Source organism: Balaenoptera musculus, chromosome 10 (genome assembly GCF_009873245.2).
Source record: "Balaenoptera musculus isolate JJ_BM4_2016_0621 chromosome 10, mBalMus1.pri.v3, whole genome shotgun sequence".
Taxonomy (NCBI): domain Eukaryota; kingdom Metazoa; phylum Chordata; class Mammalia; order Artiodactyla; family Balaenopteridae; genus Balaenoptera; species Balaenoptera musculus.
Genome location: NC_045794.1, coordinates 33,808,004 through 33,815,033, shown reverse-complemented (window position 1 = coordinate 33,815,033; position 7,030 = coordinate 33,808,004). Strand labels below are relative to the sequence as shown.

General features: G+C 43.7%; 1 pseudogene; it reads left to right on the top strand.

Moving 5' to 3' along the window:
- Positions 1 to 6,384: 6,384 nt before the first annotated feature.
- Positions 6,385 to 6,815, top strand: LOC118902645 (annotated as a pseudogene).
- Positions 6,816 to 7,030: the final 215 nt, after the last annotated feature.

The following is a 7,030-nucleotide window of genomic DNA, read 5'->3' as shown; positions in this document are numbered from 1 at the left end:
CTGTCTTTCTGGCTATCAAATGTCCTAACAGATTCCAGTTCATATATAGGTCTAACGTTTTAGAGTTGTAGAATGTTTCAATCAACAATATATGACCTTAGGAAAACTTGCTTAAATCTCCCTGAACTTCAGTTTTTCATGGGTAAAACAGAAGTCTGAGATGTCAACCTGGAATCAGAATGTTAATGGATCAGACCTCTAGAATCTGCTGGGAAGTATGCTTGGGAGTATGGTTAAACCCTGATCATTTTAAGAAATGTGTCCTGAGACCTTAGCTAATTCTAAATTTCCCGAAACCACTTAGTGAGACGTGGATGGTGAAACAGTTCACCTAGAAGCTAAGTGACTCTCTGTGAGGCTTGCTGTGGTCCTTAGGGTGGCCTTGGAAGGGACTGTCACAGCTGAGAATGCCTGTGGTCTGCCCGGGGTGTATTCTAAGGATTCTGGTTATGCCTATCTTGTCTGATTAGCTCCTCAGGATAGAAATGATCTTCCCAAGGCGGTGACCAAATTCTAACCTGGGATCACTAGAAAAATCCAATTGTATTTGTATAATTGTATTTCAGGGCGGTGGATCACAGGGGTCATGATACACCCAAATATTTGATAGATAATTCAATCGAATATCTTTATAATTACATTCAAAGCACATAGCAAAGGAGGGGAGCGAAGGGGTCAGACTGAGTCTGGTAGGAACTTAAGCCTCCTCTATCTGAGTTGAGAAAGGTTTCCTGGAAAAAGCAGGAGTCACTTTAATAACCACTGGGACTCCATCTGCACCTAGTGTGTTGGGTTAAACCCAAACTGGCCAGGACTTGCAACCAGAGAGACTCAAGTGGGCTGGAACACAGGAATTCCAAGCACCGAGGGCTTGACATATGTCCCGTCACCTAGAATTAGTTGCACATGTCTTGTTCCTCTACTGAGTGCAAGCTGCCTGAAGGCAAGAACCTTGACGTTATCGAAACCTTCATGGGCCCCTGGACAGTGCCCGGTACCTGGCACTTGCAAGGGGTAGGTGTCAAATAATTGAAGGAATTCATATTAGAGCCCCAGAGCTGGAATGGCTTGAAATCAGAGAGCTGCTATTCTTTGATCCTGCTAGGATGGCTAGACTCTCTTCCCAGCCGTGACCCTGGGGAAGGAGAAGATGGGTAAGGAAACGACTAGAACTGAAGCTTTACTCATTCCTCCCAGGTAGAAATGTGCCTAAACAGAAAGCAGAAAGGTGAGCAGACATGCTGGGCTCCTCAAATAGTGTACACAGAGTGTGCTTTTTCTCCTACCCCACCCCCATTTCATCCCTCCTCACCTCTCCTTCGTGTCAGGAAGGTCTGGAGTATAGAGTTAAATAATGATGCTTATTAGATGAGTTCCATTCACATTCACTGGGTATGTGGTAGATTTGGTACTATTGTTCAAAACATTTGCTATGCTTCCCTGTGAGAAAATTCTATTTCCCTTCCTCACTGAAGCAGACTCGGCTGCCTAACTGGCTTTAACAATGGAAAGCAAGTGGAGGTAGCTCTCTCCTCTGAGCAGAAGCTTTAAGAGCGAGTCTGTGATTCGACGTCGTCTCTTTTCCCTCTGCCATGAGACCCACCACATTCCAGATAAAAATTGCTCATCAGTCTGGGTTCCAGATTAAATAGGATGTGGAACAGAGTCCAAGCTGACCAACACTGGACATGTGGTGTGAAAAAGAAAAACTCTTTTCCTTACAAGCCACCAAAATTTGAGGGTGGTTTGTTTTTGCACCATAACAGCCTATGCTATTGATACAAGTACACTTTCCAAGTATAAGGAACTGTGCCAGGTGCTAGAATACAAAAGTAGATGGCATGGACCATCATCTTTAAGAGACGTCTAATCTGTGATACAGACAGAAACATACTCAGCAAAGTATTACATGAATCAGATTTGTAAGGAAAATCTCATAGACTCTTTCCTGATAAACTACCTCGAGGAAAAGCAGTCCAGGGGCATGTATGCAGCTGATGAGGTAATATGGTCACTGTGTCCAAAGAGCGGCATTTGGAGATGACAGCATCCAGGGGATTCTAGGGGATGTTTATTAGTCACAGAAATTAAGATGTCAGTATGTCCCAGTTTGGGTTTATATTATTTTTCCTAGTTGCATTATGATTAGCGCTTTCTTTTACTCCATCAAAGTATCTCAGTTTAGATAATGAATTATATAATCACCCCAACATTAATATGACTAAAGCTTATCGGTTGTTAATGGTCTGAGGCTGGCATCCTGGACAGGCCATGCTTCTCAGACAGGCTGACTGCACAAGTCGAGTGTACCAGATGGGCCATGCCGACTGACGGGATAAAATGTCAGATCACCTGCCACACCTACAGATCCCTGCTGAGAAAGAAGCCCAGGGGTCTCTTTCAGAAAAATACTCTTACGCTTTTGCACGGAGACCCTAATTGGCCCTGATACTCCCGCCACAACTGATTAAACCTGAGAATATGTGCCAGAGTTGACTGTGGACAGTCTGGAAGAAGGGCGGTGACACATTTTAAAACTGATTTGTTCATTCATTCAAGAAATATTTACTGAGCACCTATTCTGTGGGAGGCCATCTATACTGAATAGTGACAAACTACCCCAGCCGCATGCTGTCTTGGGAAATATGACAGTGAGACGCATTGCAGGGGCGGGAGGATCGGGGGAAGGAAACAGCACCAGTGGGCTCCCCTTCTGAGGAGGTAACAAGAGGGCACTCAGGCTGCTGCTACATCAGAACCTGGTGGGCTGTGGTTCTAAAGCTTCTTACCCTCCACGGAGCACGCTGGTCATGGGAGTGCTGGGGCCCTCTGGAGTTAGCTTTGAGGTTGCTGAGATGGGTTAACCTACCTCCCGATTCCCACCTGCATCCCAAAAACCAACCCACAACTAGGGTTGCCAAATTTGGCAAATAAAACATCAGGGTGGCAGTTATATTTGAATTTCAGATGAACAAGGAATACTTTTTAAGTCTAAGTACATCCATACAATATCTGGGACATATTTATACTAAAAAATTATTTGTTGTTTATATGAAATTCAGATTAACTGGGTGTCCTAGATTTTGTCTGGCAATCTTACCCCTATGGCATGGGCAGGGATGGGAGGGTAGGAGGGTGGGGGCCAGGGAGTGTGGCTGGCAGAATCTCAGTGGCACAGGGATTTTATAGCAAGTCAGCCCTAGTGCTGATTCCACCTTCACCACCCCCAGAACTTCCAATCTGAAAAGTTCCCCGCATTGGACTCCATTTGCAGAATCTGGGACCTCTCTTCCCTCTTAGCCTCTCTGACACTCGGTTTGGTCAACAGGAACATGGGAATAATTTGAAAGATGTAAGGTCACTCACTCACTCAATCAACAAACATTTACCAAACATTTTCTATATGCCAGGTACCCCGTTCAGTGATCAAGACATACATAGGCCTTTCCCCCCAGGAACTCACCAGCCAGTGACAGATACGAGAGTGAATAAACAGATGACATGTATTGAGACAAGAGCATTGATTGGCATACAGAACATTGGCAGCCCGGAGCCTGGCTCAGTTGCTCCATAAATGCTGACTAGTCTCTAGGGACAGAGCTCTGGGCTCTCTTTCCTCCCACCCGATCTTAGCACTCGTCCAAGAGTTGAAGGCCTGCTCTGGTTTTCAGTCCTGGAGTGAGGTCTCCCCTGGCAAAGGTCCCTGACATCTTGGGCTGCCTTTCTAACCTCCACCTTTGATGCTCTGTCCATCTCTCCTGCCAGGGCCTCCTGCTGCCTCCCTCTAGGCCTCCCTGATTCTGACCCCCCACTCTGATGACAGGCCTTGACCCAGTGGTTCCATTAATCTGACTTCCAGGCATCAGGCATCCGCAGGAGAGCTCGTCCAAGTGAGAATGGTTCCCACTGTACCCTTTCACTTGGGCAAAAAATATGCCTGTGTCATAAAGCAATTCCCTTTTTTAACACGACCTTGTGAGTGTGGGCAATCACTGTGTGACAAGCCTAGTGGTGATGTTAAAGATGTGTAAGAGTGTCAGAGATGGAAATAAAATATGATCCAGGTTTTCCAACCAGGAAGTGGGTCTATTCATGTAGCTACGTCCTTAATGCCACTTCAACTTTCTAGTTTCTGAGTTAGCTCAAGCAGTGTCAGACCTGCGACCCAGCACTGGCAGCTTGAGAGTGGGAGTGTCAGTGCAGATCTATTTCTGTGGCAAGTTCAGTACAGGCTGAATTTAAAATATGAAAAACAAAAGCGAGGCTCATGACTATACCACCGAAAGGGGGGGAGGGGATAAAAACACAGGACTTCTACAGAAGCACCACCACCCTCCTCCCAACAGCAATTTATTACAAGTGTTTCTCTATTCCAGCTCCTAACATCATGTGCCAAGCTGAAAAAGAGACAACTCATTGTGAGGTTTTACTGTGCCTGCTTTTAGTAGCCAGCTCTGGTCCTGCCAACCCTTCTATCCTCTCGCCAAATAGAACGTTGCAACACAGAGGAAATTGTCTTTTGCTGAGTGGAGGAATGGCAAAGTCCCCACACACTAGGTCTTACTGTTTCCTTGGGGTCCAAATGGAAGAGAGAAGGGGAACTGCTGCTGTGTTTCAGGCTCACACAGATTCTCCAACATCCCAGGCAGGGGAGGGAGTGGGGATGACCTGGGGGCAGTTATGTGGGTTTTTTTTTTTTTTTTTAACCTAAATGCCCAGAAGTACCTCCACCAATAACTGGAGTCTAACATCAGTGAGTAAGATTGAAATGACCCAAGTATAAAATTAGCATTTCTCATGTTAAGCACTCTTGTTTTGTGGCAGTTGTTTCCTGATAGGATGCTAATATAGCCTCTCGCATGCCCCTATAGGAATAAAACTAGTGGAAATGCTGCTATACAGGAGAGCTGTTGACCTGGCCTGCTCTCTCCAGGCATTTTCACCCATCGATGTTGGCTGGGCCTCCATAGTGACTTGACAGCATGACCATCTTACTTACGCCAGAACTGGTTTCAAAGGGCAAGAAGAAAACTGGGCATTTCTACTTATAATGAACAAGGAGTTTATGATAAAATATTCTTGTGAACTCAGGGTGGGGGGAGGGGAGGGAGACGTCGGAACTAGCCCCCTTTTGTTCCCTGAGGTCTAGCCTTGGCCTTGCAGCATCTTTTGTCTGGATCTCATGAGTCTTCATTGTTTGAGTAGTAATTTGCGGTGCACGGTTGCTGACTAATTTTCCTTTCTCTTTAAATTCCTGTGTCTGCTTTTTTGGCATTTTTATCTTTCCATTTCTTCTTCATGAAAGGGACTTCAAATAGAAATGGAAAAAGGAATCTCCTACAGATGAACTCTTACAAATTTTCAGCTTTTGCAATACAACTCTTATTTGCAACGTAAATTCCTTCATCACTAGATTGGAAGAGATGTGTAAACTCCTCCCACCAGTATATCATTGACTCGGGTTGCCTCCCATTTTTTAGCATAACTTTTCAGTTAGATAAGGACTGGAAATTTCCAGAACTGAAAATATATTTTCAAATTGGCATACAACGATATATCTGTAGGGCATGTAATTTTAATTCATTCATTAACCCAACCAATAAAAATGTTTATTGTGTACAATGTGCCAGACCCAAAACTAGGTATTGTAAGTTTAACAGTGAACAAGATAAGTACAATCCTTGCCTTCCAGGAGTCAGAATTCATTCCTCCATTCATTCTTTATTTCACAAGGATTTACTGAGTCTCACAAATCTACTGGACATAATGCCAGTCCCAAAGATATAAAATAATTTCCTGGTCCTCCTAGTATCTCTGTATTCTTAATTTTTTCCTCAGTTCTAATGGCTTATTTTATACAATCTTTCAGCTCTGCAACTGAAAAACAACTATGATTGCAATTATCAGTAGTCCAAGACAGTATCTTTCAAAAATTCCAAACTACTAATTTTCGGCAATTTTTTCAACTAATTAAATCCGTATCAGGTTTGTCCCATTTGAGACTTCATTAAAACTGAAGTATTTGCTGTTTGAATGCTGTTTTGTAAAGTAAACATAGCCAGAAGGAATAAGCATTGTTAGGGCTTCATTTTCCACAAGGTTCTGCTTCCCTGCTCTCCTCATTCTAAGTCTTAGAATTTGGCTGTTAAATATACATTTGTATATCCATCCTAATGTGTTTCTTAAATTGTTTTTATTATGACCATGAAAAGAATTAGTTCTAAATGCATAAAATCAGCTTCTAATTCTTACCGAAGAAGATGTAACAGGAGTCTGAATATTCTATCTGAAACGTTCTATCTTGCGCTCCCAGCTGCTCCTGGTGGCTTTCTCGCTGAGTGGGTTTTGCTCCGTGCACCCCGGAGGCTGGGCCTGCGGGACACGATGGAGTTCCTGCGAGTCCTGAATACGGGCTGCAGCGGGTCAGCAGCCACGTCGGCCTCCGCGGCAATCTATGAATTTTCCTCAGGGCAAACGACGTGAGGATTGATACATGAGTGGGGAAGACAAACATGGAAACAAACACTCTGAAGACAATAAGCAGTTTTTTGGCCATCACTGATGAGTCACACACACTACTGAAATGAATGGCAAAAACACATCATGGGATGTGGATGGAAGCATGGTGCCCCCGGAATGGCATCCTTGGCTTTACCATGCAATCCATGATGCTCCAACAGCAAGAACACGACTGCTGGTAAGTTCATTTGGACAAACCATGAATTCATCGAAGTGGCACTCCAGAACAATATGTAGTTTATTCCACCAGAAAGAAGATTCAGGAGTGCACCCCACCTTCAACACCTTACAAGTAAAGACAATGAAAAACAGTTTAAACACATAAAATATAGGACTTTTCATGTAACTGCCCTTTTACTGCTTACTATTAACTTGATTAAAATTGTTTGACTAGGGAAAAAGGTGTCAAATTAGAGAGTCAAATCAAAAAGTTGAACTAAAGTACATGGAGGTCATTCAAATGCAAACTACATAGATTCCTCATAAATTACTGGTATCAAGGTAGGAAGGA